We start from the raw sequence: 17,994 nt of genomic DNA on the forward strand, positions 1-17,994 counted from the left end.
CTAGAGGCTGAAACAAATGCTGCTGCTGTTGCCAATAGGCCTAGGCCGAGAAGGAGAATAGTTTTTAGGTCATGTTTAACTTATCACAACCTACTATGATGTGTACCTGTAGAGTGCTACAGGGTAGACAGGGACACACTACAGGAACTCTGTGACCTCTGCCGCCCTCAACTCAGAGCTATAACCAACCGAGGGGGAACCTCACCCAGTGGAAAATAAGGTAAGTGCAGTCCTTAGAATCTTAGCTACAGATACCCTTCAGAGACCAACAGGGGACATGCTGGGGATGACACACGAATCAGCATTCAGGATCCTCCACCAATTCCTGGATGCTATGCTCCAACATGCCAGTGAGCACATATTTTTTTCCCTGTATCTCTAAGGAGAAGGCCAGAAATATGCAACAGTTCTACCGGGTAGCTCACTATGCTGAAGTACTAGGTGTCATAGATTGTACCACCTGAGGAACAGGGTAGGCTCTACATTAACAGAAAGGGTGACCACTCTCTCAACTGCCAAGTCATGTCTAATGCCAAGGGAATCTTCTTGAAAATGTGTTCTGATAACCCTGGCAGTTACCATGGCTCACATATTAGGCACACCTCCCAACTGTACCAGATGTTTGTTATGAGGGAATATCCCACAGGGTCATTTACTGAGGCTGAAGTCTATGTACTGGAACTGTGGCTGATGACACCCATCAAAAATAGACACACACCCACAGAAGAACACCATAATGAGGCACATGCTCAAACCAGAAATGTCATAGAGTGTGTTTGAGCTGCTGAAGTCACGGTTCTGTGCCTAGATACATCTGGGGGAGCCCTGCAGTACAATCCATGGACATGTACAATAATCTTCACAGTATGCGCCATGCTACACAACATAATACTGAGGAAACAGCTGCAGCAGGATCAGCAAGAGGAAGGGGCATACATCCCACCACCAATGCCAAGGTCAGCACAGTCACAGGGAGATGAGGAGTCAGAGGGGGAGCCACCAGCTGCTGTGGGTGTAGGCAGACATAGGCGTGCTCAGTATGCCCTTGCATTGACTAAGAGACAATGCATAGCACACTCACTCACTACCCAGAGGCCTAAAACCTTCCTCCTACTCACATACATATATTAACATTGATGCCAGGCAACTCATACTAACTTTACCTCCCCGTATATTGGCTGTGTACTGCTTGCATCAGACAGAGTCAGCCGTGAAGTAACACTGTGGCAACTGCTGCATTTACAAGGCAAGCCCTGACTCTGGAGTGTATTGTTTAATTATAGTATGGCATATCCTTGTATTTCATCACTTGGTACATTAAGCAAGTAAAAGGTGGGAGATTTGTACAGAAATTACCTTAACATGTGACAGCAGAAACTTAAGTTGACTTATATGTGTCCTTTAGTAAGTAGTAGGCCTCGGGCATCAAAGATTCACACAGTCATACCTCTCAAAAGTACTGATGATCACTGCATGCCCTCAGTTTAATGCCATATGTTTGTACTGGAATATCATTAAAGAGAGAAGTTAGAAAGTAATGATACATATTGCAGTTTCTGACTTCACAACCCTCACAAAATCAAACAACAGGCAGGATGCAAAACAAGGAGATTATCAAGAGCAACATATCCTTGTTTGTGTCACAGCAGTAGCTTACCTTTCTTTCACCTCCCCCTAAAGAACAGTCCCCCAAAAGAACAGTCCATTCTTGTTTGTGCCATAACAGCAACTCACCTTTGCTCACCCCAAAGAGCATTCTATACTTGTTTGTGCCATAACTGTAACTCAGCTTTGTATTCCCCCAAAAGAACATTGTATCCTTGTATGTGCCATAACAGTAACTCACATTTGCTCCTCCCCAAAAGAGGATTATATGCTTGTTTGTGCCATCCAACCTGCACTTCAGTTGTTGGCAAATGCATATCATATTATTCCCAGCTAATATCCTCACACATTTTAAGGCCAATGATATGGAATAGCTTACACACTGCACATGAGTCTTCTTTTGGCTTTTCCTGGTTAGGGGTCACCACAGTGGATCACTTGTGTGCTCATGATTGGCAGTGGAGTTTTATGGTGTCAAGTTGCCAGCACAGCACCCAACCTTCCATAGAAGGTACACACATGCATACACTCACATCTAGGGCCAATTTAGAGTGTCCAAACCACCTACAACATGTCTTTGGAATGTGGGAGGAAACCGGAGCACCTGGAGGAAACCCACGCGACCACAGGGAGGACATGCAGACGCCACACAGAAGGCACCCCAGCCGAGGATCGAACAGGAGAACCTCTTGCTATGAGGTGGCAATGCTAACCGCTGCACTACCGTGGCTGCCCTACACACTGCATGTGAGTACTGATCAGATAACTGATGAATGACCAAGAAACACAGAAAGGTAAGACAGAGCTTTGTATTTGCAAGCAATAATCATAATAAGTTTTGTGCTCATTAAGTGCACTACATCCACATATAATACATTTAATAAATGTACAAATAACAGTTTATGGTTTGATATCAGTGTACATTCTGTTGCAGTTGGCTGTGTGAGGAATGACTTCAGTTCTTTGTTGCAAAGCTGTTTGTGTGACAAAGAGGGAAAAGGCACCCATCCTGTTTTCTGAAGGTGCACTGGAGTGAGAGTTAAAATCCAGGCCTATGTAGAAATATCTCATGTGTACTAACATTTTCTACTGTGTATGTCATAGATTGTTTTTCCTCATTTTAAGTATTTCTCCCTTTTTACTGTATAAGTACAGAACCCAGAAAGTAGCCAGGCAAAAATAGAAACCGGGCGCATTTAGTCAATGCTATTGCCTGTGGCACCAGGTATTAAGTGTAGGGCTGGAATACAGATAGTCCTGGATTCCAGTACAGCATGTGCAACCTTTGTTTTACTGTTGTGATATTGCAGTTTATAGCAATGAACTGAAACATGAACAGCTGTTATTTCAACTATTTTGTGGCAACTAGTATTAGTGTAGGACTGTCATGCACATGGTTTTAGGTTCAAATGCAGCATATTCCATGCACCTTTACTGTTGTTCCACTTCCCATTATAGTCACTCACTTATAACACTCGACGTATTGTACATGATACTAATTATACTTCTGAGGGCTGATACACTATTATGTCAGTTATTTATTTATTTATGTATTATCACATTTATTATCAACTGTATGACTGTGACTATACTATGTACTATATTCCTGTAAGGAGATTTCTTCTGTCTGGACTGCCTTGACCTTCACATTTGTCAGTCACAAATACACAACTGCTTGTACATCAAATAACCTTAAAATTGCATTGCTTGCCACTGTTGTGCACCATTTACCATTGCGCACTGTGTTTGCACGATGGTGTGCTGTGTGCAACAATTTCAGTGTGCACACTCCCAGTAAAGGTGATAACTGGAATTCATGGGAAACCATCATTCTCCATTGCTCATGATCCATGATAGGGCTCAAAGATGGGGTTTGCAGGAGTCCAAGATTTTTGTTGGACTCCTAGTGAAACACCACAATGTCAGGCTGCTGCAGGGGGAGTATTCTGGGTTCCAGTATAAGTCAGAGGCTTAGGATAGTTTGTCCCGGGTTGTGACCAGTGTCACCATATCCCCCGCAGTGGTGAACATTGCAGGCAGCACTACAACCTCCAGATGAGGAAGAGGGGTACCTTTGATGCTTTGATTGAGGAATTTAGGATGGAGGACATCCCACATATGTGTAAGTATCAACTACTGAGAGTACTTGTATGGTTTAAAAGCTGAATATAGGCAAGACTGGTATCATACCGCTCAACTGTACAGATTTTCTCAGGATGTTTCACAGAATATTTTTGGTCCATTTTTCATAAAATTGTGATTTGCTGACAAATTATTGGCAAATCGTCAAGGACTGAAGTTAGAAAATAATGACAGACATTTGAGTTTCAGAGATCCTACACTTCCAAAAAATCATGCTAATGCAAAACCTGTTATTCTATCAACTTTCTAAGTTTGTAAGAGCAATATATAAAAATTGTCCCTATTTTTGGGTCATTGTCCCACTTTTATGTATGGCTTTGTCCAGAGTTCTTGCTCTAAGCGGTTGAGAGGTATGACTGGTATCCATAAAGGTATTCTGTTCTGCTGTGTTTTTTCCACAGCTGCCATGAAGAGGGGGTGCAATATTTGGACCCATGGTGCAAGACTGGTGAGGATGATGGAGGCATGAGGTGTGTATGCAGCAGAAGAGTAGTGTTATTGTAGCATTAAAAGTTAGAGATAGCTTGTTTGGTATTTTATGGAGTTGTATCAGATTGAGCATGCATATCTCAACTGCATACCTCCCAACTGTCCTGAATTACTCGTTTTTTACCGAGTTTTGGGGTCCAAATGAAAGGGTGCCACGATTCCCGAGTGGCACCCTTCATTTCCGATTTTTTTTGCTTTTGTTTTTTTTATTTTTTGAATTTTTGCGCTGTCAGAGCGATGTCATCATGCGCGTGATGACGTCAGCACCATCAGCACTACCAACCAGTCGGAATTGAGCTCAAGGAGCTCACGTCATCATTTCCGGCTAGCTATGAGCAGGCAGGAATTTAACAGCAGCAGCACTAATGGCAGTTTCTGTGCTTTGCTGCCGAGAAAGAAGAATGCTGGCTGGCTGGTTTTGTATATGCTGCCGAGGGAGGTGCTGGCTTTAGAGAATACTGTCGACTCCGAGGGAGGTGCTGGCTTTTGAGAATGCTGCCATTTTTGGACGGAAGAACGAGACTCGAGAGAGGGACTTTGAGAGGCGCTGGGCTGCTGGGCACTGCTAGCTTTTGAGAATGTAGTGTTTTCATTAGAGAGGGACTTTGAGAGGCGCTGGGCTGCTGGGCACTGCTAGCTTTTGAGAATGTAGTGTTTTCATTAGAGAGGGACTTTGAGAGGCGCTGGGCTGCTGGGCACTGCTAGCTTTTGAGATTGTAGTGTTTTCATTAGAGAGGGACTTTGAGAGGCGCTGGGCTGCTGGGCACTGCTAGCTTTTGAGAATGTAGTGTTTTCATTAGAGAGGGGCTTTGAGAGGCGCTGGGCTGCTGGGCACTGCTAGCTTTTGAGAATGTAGTGTTTTCATTAGAGAGGGACTTTGAGAGGCGCTGGACTGCTGGGCACTGCTAGCTTTTGAGAATGTAGTGTTTTCATTAGAGAGGGACTTTGAGAGGCGCTGGGCTGCTGGGCACTGCTAGCTTTTGAGAATGTAGTGTTTTCATTAGAGAGGGACTTTGAGAGGCGCTGGGCTGCTGGGCACTGCTAGCATTTGAGAATGTAGTGTTTTCATTAGAGAAGGACTTTGAGAGGCGCTGGGCTGCTGGGCACTGCTAGCTTTTGAGAATGTAGTGTTTTCATTAGAGAGGGACTTTGAGAGGTGCTGGGCTGCTGGGCACTGCTAGCTTTTGAGAATGTAGTGTTTTCATTAGAGAGGGACTTTGAGAGGCGCTGGGCTGCTGGGCACTGCTAGCTTTTGAGAATGTAGTGTTTTCATTAGAGAGGGACTTTGAGAGGCGCTGGGCTGCTGGGCACTGCTAGCTTTTGAGAATGTAGTGTTTTCATTAGAGAGGGACTTTGTGAGGCGCTGGGCTGCTGGGCACTGCTAGCTTTTGAGAATGTAGTGTTTTCATTAGAGAGGGACTTTGAGAGGCGCTGGGCTGCTGGGCACTGCTAGCTTTTGAGAATGTAGTGTTTTCATTAGAGAGGGACTTTGAGAGGCTGGGCTGCTGGGCACTGCTAGCTTTTGAGAATGTAGTGTTTTCATTAGAGAGGGACTTTGAGAGGCTGGGCTGCTGGGCACTGCTAGCTTTTGAGAATGTAGTGTTTTCATTAGAGAGGGACTTTGAGAGGCGCTGGGCTGCTGGGCACTGCTAGCTTTTGAGAATGTAGTGTTTTCATTAGAGAGGGACTTTGAGAGGCGCTGGGCTGCTGGGCACTGCTAGCTTTTGAGAATGTAGTGTTTTCATTAGAGAGGGACTTTGAGAGGCGCTGGGCTGCTGGGCACTGCTAGCTTTTGAGAATGTAGTGTTTTCATTAGAGAGGGACTTTGAGAGGCGCTGGGCTGCTGGGCACTGCTAGCTTTTGAGACTGTAGTGTTTTCATTAGAGAGGGACTTTGAGAGGCGCTGGGCTGCTGGGCACTGCTAGCTTTTGAGAATGTAGTGTTTTCATTAGAGAGGGACTTTGAGAGGCGCTGGGCTGCTGGGCACTGCTAGCTTTTGAGAATGTAGTGTTTTCATTAGAGAGGGACTTTGAGAGGCTCTGGGCTGCTGGGCACTGCTAGCTTTTGAGAATGTAGTGTTTTCATTAGAGAGGGACTTTGAGAGGCGCTGGGCTGCTGGGCACTGCTAGCTTTTGAGAATGTAGTGTTTTCATTAGAGAGGGACTTTGAGAGGCTGGGCTGCTGGGCACTGCTAGCTTTTGAGAATGTAGTGTTTTCATTAGAGAGGGACTTTGAGAGGCGCTGGGCTGCTGGGCACTGCTAGCTTTTGAGAATGTAGTGTTTTCATTAGAGAGGGACTTTGAGAGGCTGGGCTGCTGGGCACTGCTAGCTTTTGAGAATGTAGTGTTTTCATTAGAGAGGGACTTTGAGAGGCTGGGCTGCTGGGCACTGCTAGCTTTTGAGAATGTAGTGTTTTCATTAGAGAGGGACTTTGAGAGGCGCTGGGCTGCTGGGCACTGCTAGCTTTTGAGAATGTAGTGTTTTCATTAGAGAGGGACTTTGAGAGGCGCTGGGCTGCTGGGCACTGCTAGCTTTTGAGAATGTAGTGTTTTCATTAGAGAGGGACTTTGAGAGGCGCTGGGCTGCTGGGCACTGCTAGCTTTTGAGAATGTAGTGTTTTCATTAGAGAGGGACTTTGAGAGGCGCTGGGCTGCTGGGCACTGCTAGCTTTTGAGAATGTAGTGTTTTCATTAGAGAGGGACTTTGAGAGGCGCTGGGCTGCTGGGCACTGCTAGCTTTTGAGAATGTAGTGTTTTCATTAGAGAGGGACTTTGAGAGGCTGGGCTGCTGGGCACTGCTAGCTTTTGAGAATGTAGTGTTTTCATTAGAGAGGGACTTTGAGAGGCGCTGGGCTGCTGGGCACTGCTAGCTTTTGAGAATGTAGTGTTTTCATTAGAGAGGGACTTTGAGAGGCGCTGGGCTGCTTGGCACTGCTAGCTTTTGAGAATGTAGTGTTTTCATTAGAGAGGGACTTTGAGAGGCACTGGGCTGCTGGGCACTGCTAGCTTTTGAGAATGTAGTGTTTTCATTAGAGAGGGACTTTGAGAGGCGCTGGGCTGCTGGGCACTGCTAGCTTTTGAGAATGTAGTGTTTTCATTAGAGAGGGACTTTGAGAGGCGCTGGGCTGCTGGGCACTGCTAGCTTTTGAGAATGTAGTGTTTTCATTAGAGAGGGACTTTGAGAGGCGCTGGGCTGCTGGGCACTGCTAGCTTTTGAGAATGTAGTGTTTTCATTAGAGAGGGACTTTGAGAGGCGCTGGGCTGCTGGGCACTGCTAGCTTTTGAAAATGTAGTGTTTTCATTAGAGAGGGACTTTGAGAGGCGCTGGGCTGCTGGGCACTGCTAGCTTTTGAGAATGTAGTGTTTTCATTAGAGAGGGACTTTGAGAGGCTGGGCTGCTGGGCACTGCTAGCTTTTGAGACTGTAGTGTTTTCATTAGAGAGGGACTTTGAGAGGCGCTGGGCTGCTGGGCACTGCTAGCTTTTGAGAATGTAGTGTTTTCATTAGAGAGGGACTTTGAGAGGCGCTGGGCTGCTGGGCACTGCTAGCTTTTGAGAATGTAGTGTTTTCATTAGAGAGGGACTTTGAGAGGCGCTGGGCTGCTGGGCACTGCTAGCTTTTGAGAATGTAGTGTTTTCATTAGAGAGGGACTTTGAGAGGCGCTGGGCTGCTGGGCACTGCTAGCTTTTGAGAATGTAGTGTTTTCATTAGAGAGGGACTTTGAGAGGCTGGGCTGCTGGGCACTGCTAGCTTTTGAGAATGTAGTGTTTTCATTAGAGAGGGACTTTGAGAGGCGCTGGGCTGCTGGGCACTGCTAGCTTTTGAGAATGTAGTGTTTTCATTAGAGAGGGACTTTGAGAGGCTCTGGGCTGCTGGGCACTGCTAGCTTTTGAGAATGTAGTGTTTTCATTAGAGAGGGACTTTGAGAGGCTGGGCTGCTGGGCACTGCTAGCTTTTGAGAATGTAGTGTTTTCATTAGAGAGGGACTTTGAGAGGCTGGGCTGCTGGGCACTGCTAGCTTTTGAGAATGTAGTGTTTTCATTAGAGAGGGACTTTGAGAGGCGCTGGGCTGCTGGGCACTGCTAGCTTTTGAGAATGTAGTGTTTTCATTAGAGAGGGACTTTGAGAGGCGCTGGGCTGCTGGGCACTGCTAGCTTTTGAGAATGTAGTGTTTTCATTAGAGAGGGACTTTGAGAGGCGCTGGGCTGCTGGGCACTGCTAGCTTTTGAGAATGTAGTGTTTTCATTAGAGAGGGACTTTGAGAGGCGCTGGGCTGCTGGGCACTGCTAGCTTTTGAGAATGTAGTGTTTTCATTAGAGAGGGACATTGCTTTTGCTGCCATTTCCGGATGGAAGAACTGCTTGGCTGGCTTTGCTGCCGAGAGAGGGACTTTTGCTGAACTGCCGAGAAGAATGCTGCCGGACAGAAGAACTGCTGGCTTTGCTGCCTAGGTTAGGAACTTTTCCTTTTTGGTCAAGTAATTAGCAATAACAGAACATTGACAGCCTTGATGTTTGCCATAAGTGCATCATAGAATAAATCAAAATATAACTGAAAAGGCTAAATAACAACCTTTCCTAAATAACAAGTAAATTACCCAAAACAGTAAATGTGATATTTAAATGATATTTGTGACCTAATTCCTTTGCCTCATTTATTTTGTTGGCATAATACCCTTACAAACTCTGCAGATTGAAGATTTGTTTACTAAAATCATATGACTTTGTTATCGATCTGATAAGTGGCTGGCGGAGAAGAATCAAAGTATATGATTATCTACTGGTAATACCTTGCTAAATGAAAAAAAAAGAAGTGTGTGTGTGTGTGTGTGTGTGTGTCTGTGTGTGTGTGTGTGTGTGTGTGTGTGTGTGTGTGTGTGTGTGTGTGAATGCCCCCAATGTAACCTGGTGGCTAGAGGTATTTAGGCTCAAACCCTGTAAAGAATCTAAGGTCCCTAGCCACCACCATTTCTCAGCTTTGCCCAGATTTTTGTGATATGAGTTAAGAGCTATGGACAACAGAATTTTTATTCCCCCATTATTGGCTTTGTTTGTCCAGGATTTTTGTTCTAAGAGTTGAGAGCTATGGTGAGAGGTGAGAATGAATGTGTATTCCTCTATTATTGGCTTTGTTTGCCCAGGTTTTTTGTGCTAAGAGGTTGAGAGCTATGGTGAGAAGTGAGAAGTGAATTCACTAAATGATAGCCATTAAGTTTCAGTCTTCCTATTTTTTTCAAACTGGTGATTTAGCATAGTGGTATGTTGCACTGACTGTAGTGTATAGTGTTCTGGATTCAGGACTTGCCAGTAACATGCATGGTGGTAACACAACATTTTATTCTAGTAACTTTCCAAAATTATACAAGCAATGTTTAAAATGTGTCCCTGGTTTTTGACCTTTTGCCCCCCCCCCAAATTGCAAATAAGTGCAAGAAGCTGTGCAAGCTGCCTATGGCTTACACACTACTGTCATTCTGTTTATAGTTTGGGTGTGGAATTACACTTTTATGATGGAAATGTTCTGAATTGGGCAGTTTTGTAATTATTGGTTCATACATTTTCTTTGCCTACAGTACAGCCTACTGGAAAAATGTTCATTCAAGCAATAAATTTAAAATGTGCTCTGTCTAACAAGTGTTCTGTATTATACATGGAATATCGGCTGGGGTGTCTTCTGTGCAGAGTCTGTATGTCCTCCTTGTGGTTGTGGGTTTCCTCCGGTTGCTCCGGTTTCCTCCCACATCCCCAAAGACATGCTGCAAGTGGATTGGAAATGCTAAAATTGGCCCTAGACATGAGTGCATACATGTGTGTGCCTTCTGTGGAAGGTTGGGTGCCAGGCTGGCAACTCGATACAGTAAAACTCCACTGCCAATCATGAGCAGACAAGGTGATCCGCTGTGGTGAACCCTAACTGGGAAAAGCAGAAAGAGAGAAAATAACTTAATAAAGTCAGGAAGGTGTATCAAAGAAAAGAACACATATGTTTCTTGTTTTGTGTGCAAGGGGCCAATGATTTGAAAACAGCCCAAAGGTAATCTTTATTCACCACTGGCCAGATGCATTTTCTTTGGATGTGGTGGAGGTTTCAATGACTGGGAGTTTCAAGGGCAGAGAAGTTTTAATGCCAAGTCTATTTTCATTGTGAGACAGTATTACTTTATCAGATGTCTGTTAGTGTTTGTGCATTGATGTGCTGCAAAATGTAAAAATAAAATCCAAAAAAATCATTGTAGAAGTAAAGCAGTATGCACACATTTAGTGTTTATGGTAAATGGGGAGAAATAGCCAGGTATTGGGACATTGGAATGGCTGCAGGGGGGCCTCTGGTGCCATATTTTGGTTGTCTGTTGTTCAGTTTGTGTTCGAAAGTTGGTATCCCACAATTCCATTCGTGTGGGTGGGGTTATGTAACTACGTATGCAAATTAGATGTTAATCAGCATACAGATTTGTACCTATTTTTCATGGCCCTTGTCCAGATTTTTGATGTTTCCAGGTTGAGAGGTATGCTCAACTGTAAAAACAAGTATGCATGCATTAGACTGTAGCACAAACCAAGGGTACAATATTAGACTTTAGTCAGAGGTGGTAGGTTCAAATACCACACTTCCCAAGTATGCAGTACTGTTAATTCTTCAATTATGTGTAACTTAAATGTTTAAAGTAAAAGCTCTATACAAGTGGCACACAAGCCCTACTGTAAACTGTAACCTGGATAACTGAAACACACATATGTGCAATATATGCACATGTAAAGGAGTGCTTTCTGCAATCCATAGTATAGTATGCATCTGTTAGGAACTGCAAGTCTTAAAAGTAATAGTTATCTGTTAGGGAGTAGTAGTCTTAATAGTAAAGGTTAAGATAATAGAGTCAAATAATTGTATTAATTCATTGTATATTAGATATGAAGGTACTAATCTTATCTCTTTTTTTCTCTCACTCCAACCCTTATCTCTCTCTTTTTTTTTTGTTTGTTTTATACTATTAGGTGTCATCAAAACATGTCAATGTTGTCCATGTTTACCACATCACGAAATGCTCCACAGCACAGTGAGGTAGACTGCCCCACAGGATCCACCTGCTCCCAACTCCACCGGCCATGGCATTGGTGCCCAGCATGTCTAAGAGCCAACCTGGCAGCATCACCTCTGCTGCCCCTGCACTACCTGCCCCCTCAGGTAGTCCTGCCCTAGAGGATAATCCAGTGGTTTCCTCCAGGAGCAGTGGCAGAGGTGGTGAGTTTATCACCTGTGCTGAAGTTCCAGGGATGGTGCATAGGTTTGTGTGCTGCACTGTTGGTGCATGCCTATGCCACATGGAGGGCAGCTCTCCCTCATTTTACTTAGGGGCAGGAGGAGGAGAAGGAGACGTCAAGTGTTCCAGCCAGTGGTGGAGTGAGGTGACAGTGATGACAGTCCTGTGGTAAGGACTTGATTCTCACTGTCAACCAGCTTGATGTCCATGAGTCCTGGATGTCCCATCCTCACCCCATCCATGGTGCCCACCGACCTCTTGCATCCATCACCATCCCTGTGTCTTTTTTGTCTTGTTTGTCTGCAATTGTTTCTTCACCTACCTAATGTATCAGACCCAGACATATCTATGTCCCTTCCCCAACATTCCTCTCCTTAAAAAAAAAAAAACAAAACAAAAGGGCACCTGTCCAACAAAAAAAAAAAAAAAAAAAAAAAGAAGAAATAATCCCATATGTAGCTCTCCATTTTTCACATATGTCTTCTTGACACACTTGATTCAGTCCAATTGGTTGTGGTCACTCCTCTCTCTGGAGGTGACAGTCCAAATTCAGCTAATATTCTGCATATATTATCGTTTTTTACTGTTGAAGAAATGTATAGCTATGGTTCTTTCCTACCTTCCTCCTGCACATTCCTGTATTGTTTTCCATTTGTTCTTCCTCCTGCTTGCTTCCCATTTCACCACTGTCCTATCTTCCCCATTTCTTTTCTTTAATGCATTATTGAGCAATGGTGCACACCATGCACCAACCTGCCGCAATGGTAATACGAAAGTAATTAAAAGTGTTCAGTTCAGTTGTATTTGAACCCAGTACCATCTGGCCCCAAAAGGGAATATAACACTGCATTAACACCTGCTGCCACAGAGTCAGTTAAGTAGCAGGTGTATTCTACAGACTCAGTACTAGTTGTCATACTTTAGTCTCCTGTCATGGAATGCTTTGCAAACAAGGTAAGCACAGCCAGAACTTCCATTCATTCCTCCATTGCCCTTGATTATGCTAAGTGCTGCATTGCATAAACAATGGCCAAAAGGTAATAAAATAATAATAAAAAAACTGACAGAGAAACACAATTTGCACACAAATGAAGAGGAGGTTGAATGTTATGAAATAGAACTTGTGAAATGTGCACTGCTTATTGCACTTCCAAGCTTGACAGATGTAATACTTTATAAATATAACATGACACACCCACCTTATGTAAGAATTCACAGTTACCATCCATACTCTTTGTGGTGTGCCTGCACAATGTTTTCATCTGCTGCATGAAGCCAAGGGTTTGAGATTCAGCAATTCTAATGCATTCAGATCTCATTTGCATCTTCACTGTGCTGATAGCCCTGAATCTACACCAGAAGGCAACTGTATAGCTAGGGGAAACTGAAAGGGAGCTGAATTATGTATGTGTTGAACACAGAAGATGGGATATATCTGCACAGAGGAGTCATTATTTTTAGATGCTATACCTTTATTTTGTCAGCTACATATTGCATATGCTGACATGTAATTATGAATAGTCTGTTTAATGTTTTTATATTTATTTTGCTTAGCACACACTTTTACACTTTTATCTGTCTGCATTACTTACAAGTGTACTGTTCATTAGGGGGCAGGGGAGCAAAGCTGCATTTGTGTTATTGCGCAAACAAGGATTTATTTTGCTATTGTAACTCTCCTTTTGTTGCTTCCAGCCTACTGTCACATATTAAGGTCAGTTCTGTACAAACCTCACACATTTTACTTTTTATTCTGTCAGTGTAGACTCCTTTCTTTGGCTGTATTCAAAACATTTTGGAATTCATGGGGAACTCCAGCACAGAGCCTACATGGTTGCTCTCTAGTTGTTCAATAGCTCAAACATGTTGCCTTGGTTGGTTAGTATGCAATTCAGCAGCTTATGCAGTAATTAGCATGCCACAATGTTTACCTTGTTTGGACAGGGGTGAGCGCTGCCAAATGGTGATTACCGAATTTAAAAGTTTCTGTGCCTGTGTGCATGTCGCACCACAATGCAGACAGGGTGGAAAATGATCATGTTGGCTTTACTGAATCCCACAGTAAGTTTTTCTAAAGCAGTTTTTATGTTCTAAATATTTTTAAGTTATTTAGTTAAATCCTTTATTACATTTGTATCAAGCATTGGTCCTTCTCTAATCTCACTTTATGAAGTTTTTCTTGAATATTAAGTAATTATTTGTTCATAGGTTCATAGGTTCATAGGTTCATACTAGGCTATCTGCCCGAGGGCATTTACAAGCCTAGCCCATAGTTTTGTGGCTTACGCCACCCCTTTAGTATGGGGAACTATACCCATTATTTTGCTGTGCCTCTGTTGAGCAGTGACACTGAGGTAATCCCTGGTGTATATCTGTGATCTCCCATCCATTGGTCAAGATTTCTCTTGAACAAGGCCAGCGAGGTGCTCTGCCTCACATATACCAGGATTTTATTCCACAGCATAGGGAGTCTTTGGGTGATGAATCTATCCCTCCAGCACGTCCTATTAATAGCCGTGTTGAGGTTTAAGTCTCCCGCCCTTGTGGCTCTGACGGATCTAGATTTTTTGAGGTGAAGCATATTCATCAAATCTGGGTTTGACATGGCCTTGTATGTTAGGCAAAGGTCACCTCTGAGCAAGCGGTAAGCGACTGAATAGAGCTGGAGTTCCATTCCTTAATCTTGTTATTTGACCAATTCTTCATTTTATCACTAATATGCATCTTCAATGAGTCCCAAATTATAACTTTGTTAATATCAATATCATTAAAATTAAAGAATTCCTCAGTTTGTTTGATATGATAATATTTAAATTATTTAATTTGAGACATATATCCTGGTGTTCTATAAACAAATCAATAATTTCTATTATCCATTGTAATATTCATGCATAGAGCATTATGGTCTGACATAGGACATGATATAGTTTTAAAACTAACAATTTTATCAAATATACTTGTGTATAGAAATATTTTATCAATACATGTTTGCATGCCATATACATATAAACAGTGAGTGAAATATATGGAATCACTGTCAGCAACTGTTACCTCATCTTTAATATTATTATTATTCAGTAACCAGTTATTTATTACTTTTGCTACAGGGCCTTTTTTAAAATTCTCTTTTTTGCACTAGTGTCTTTATCTTCCATTATGCAATTGAAATATCCTGCTAATACAAGACCACCTATCTATGCTTCTTGTAAAATGTCTAAATGGTTTCTTGCTACACGAATGCCTATACCTGGAATCCAATAAAACTTTGCTAATATAAATACTTTATTGTCATTTACAATATTTGCTGTAGCATACATACCTTTGGTGTCAGAAATAGCATGTATAATATTAAGCATTAACTATGTTTTTTTTACAAAGTATTACAGTGCTATTCCTTTTTTCCCCCAAAGCATGAGAATGCAGTAAGTCCATAACTTGTTTAACAAATCTATACTTTCTTCAGTCTTCTTTATTTGGTTTAAGATATTTTATTAGCGCATTCCTTTTGTTATTGCTATTTAATCCATTTATTTTAATATAAATGAATCTCATTGTATTGCATTTGTTGTGATATAAAGTGTTATTTAGAAGTTGTTAGTAGTAATCCTTCCTTTCTAGAACATAAAATATTATAATAAAAAGTTAATAAATAATCACAAACTATGTACATTTAATTCCTAGTAAGTACACACCAACTAACTATAGATACTAATGTTCCCATTTTGCAAATTGGAAGTAGACAGAAACTTCTGGCCTCTATCCTAAAAAAGATGAAAAATTCAAGAATTCTAAAGAAAGTTGCCACTGTAACAGACATAAAAACACAGTTACCTAAATTAAGTTTATTTCAGACCTGTTTTACAGATAAACAAAATAATTACAACTATTATTAAATTGTTATAATTAACAAATAAAGAATAATTATGTTAATATCTATTCCACAGTTATAAAACACTATTGGTAAGACATCATCTGTATTATATAGATTTCTTAAACTACAAGATGTCATAGCTGTATTATCAAATTATTCATTATTTCATTTAACAAAAATTTGATTAACACTTAATAGGTTACTATTAACTCTCACTTCATTTTAATAAAGTCCATCAACTTATGTGCCTAGTAGATGTTGCAATATAAATGAAGATTGTGAGGTAATATGAAATAATATTACATTACACCATTCCTTAAATAAAACTATTGTACTCTTGTTAGTATTGAACTAAAAACAGTAATGTGTTTGTCGCTGTCAACATCCTTTACTTCACTTAGTGAGACAGTCTAATGAATGACAAATACAGATTATGGTACAAACTGATTAAAATGATTAAATTGAAGTACTTCTTTAACTAGATTGATCCTAAGTATCTCATCCTGATTATATTGTATTGATATAACTTAAGTTAAATGTTTGACTCCATTCTGGTTTAATATATTCCACTGAAATATGGTCTCTCTCTCTCTCTCTCTCTCTATATATATATATATATATATTAACCATTAGTAAGTTCTACTAATAGAAATGATTTCTAAATTAAATTCACCCGAGAAATGTATGCTTTCATACTTCCAAATGTAAACTAACCACTGCATTACATAATATGATTGCTGATACTTTCTTAAACTGGAAAGTCATTATTATTTCTTTTGTCTCTCTTATACTGATAACTACTTATAGACTGCCCCCTTTCATTATTTCTTCTTTCCACATAGTAATTTCCTAGAGATGATGAGAAATGTATGAAATATTATATGTAGGAAAGTATGTGTTCAGATTTAGTAAAATATAAAAACATCTACCAGGTCAACAAACATGATAAGATTTGTGAAAATTACATTTCAGTGCTCGAGACAGCAAGAAAAAAATGTAAGTATTCTATTATAATTAACATAAATTCCATATTTTGTTGAGAACACCCACAACTAAATCTATTTCAGCTTACAGTATTTTAATTTATTATACATATCTACTACATTTTGTTCTCCATAGTGTATGTGCAAATTACAGTTTATCATTATAAACTTAGATACCCTAAATAATGTTGAGTGTGTCGTCCTTATATAAGCTATAAGATTTCATATAGTCAAACAATATGGAAACAATATTAAAACATTCAGAATTAGTCCAGTTTTCTAACTGCATAAATATGATTATAACTATAACCATAAGTGTACATCCGCCTCACTTTTTTCAGAAAATACACCCTTGTGGTTCATTACCAGCAAGATAAAAGGGTGAACTTTCAACTTTTACTTTCTTCGTTTCATAAAAGTACATCTTTCTAGTTTAAACAATAATGTAATTTCGAACTTGCTAATAGATGTCCAGTTAATATAATGAGAGTCATGAGATTAGGTTAAAGTAGAATTTATAATATCAAATCTCATATTTTCTTATCCAAACTTTGCTTATTCTGAAACATACTTAACACAATGATGTCATAACACCATGACATTTAAAACTGTTTTTTTTTTCTCTCAACAGGATAGCTAATAGTACTGGTGGAAAATTGTGGGTGTTCATAATGTTTACAAGTTGGATTTCTTCACATTTTTTTTTTAATTACTTCTTCACTCTCTCTAACTAGGTCACAAACTCAGTTTCAACCGTTGAGCAGTGAACATTGAATCATGCAGTAAAATACATATCATTTAACTATAATAGTTTACAGCATACAAAGCTGATATTATCCCAAAAAACACAACTAAATATTATATTATTTCCAGCCATGCAATAATAAATAGTTAATAAAAATATGCTTTAAAGTATTCTTTGAAACTCAAAGCATACAACAAATCTCTCATACATACCAACATGACTGCAGTAATAATAGTGGCAAAAGTAAAAAGGGAAGCAAACTTCACACATCCACATACTTCATCTGCTCTAATCCATTCAGAAATACAGTATACTAGTATATTACTTTCACTTTTGAAACTTGTCATAAAAATATTAATTCTATCTTATAGACTGTTAAAAACTATGGAGTCTAAGGGTATTATAGTTATTAAAATGTTTTAATAATAAATACTTATATGTCTAACAGATATGAATATTTTATTAAGTAGCCTTGCTATATGATGCATATATTTATTTTTCTGATACTTACATGAGATTATTTCTTCCATTTCAGTACTCATGGCTGCTTACAAGAGCATTAACAGTCAATGAGCTTTATATTAGGTTCAGGTAATATGCTTATGAAAATCCTTAATGTCCCTAAGAGTTTACTAATTTATTTTTGAGCTTTATGGATTTTGAAGTTGTCTTCCATGCATTAACATTAATTTGCCTTTTAAGTGAAGCAGCATTCCAATCCATATCTTCTGAAGGAGCTAATATCTTGTTTTCAGGAAGAAATATGATGCTTCCTCTGGGTATCAAAAATCCTAATGCCATCCGGGAGGTTAACTTTTATTTTTGCTTGAAAAGGAACAGTTGCCTTAAGACCTTTCTTCTTTCTTTATTTAACTAAAGCAAGTTTCCTTTTATTTATGAGT

This window comes from Protopterus annectens, chromosome 1.part2 (assembly GCF_019279795.1).
Source record: "Protopterus annectens isolate FY-2018-M chromosome 1.part2, PAN1.0, whole genome shotgun sequence".
NCBI classification, from domain to species: Eukaryota; Metazoa; Chordata; order Ceratodontiformes; family Protopteridae; genus Protopterus; species Protopterus annectens.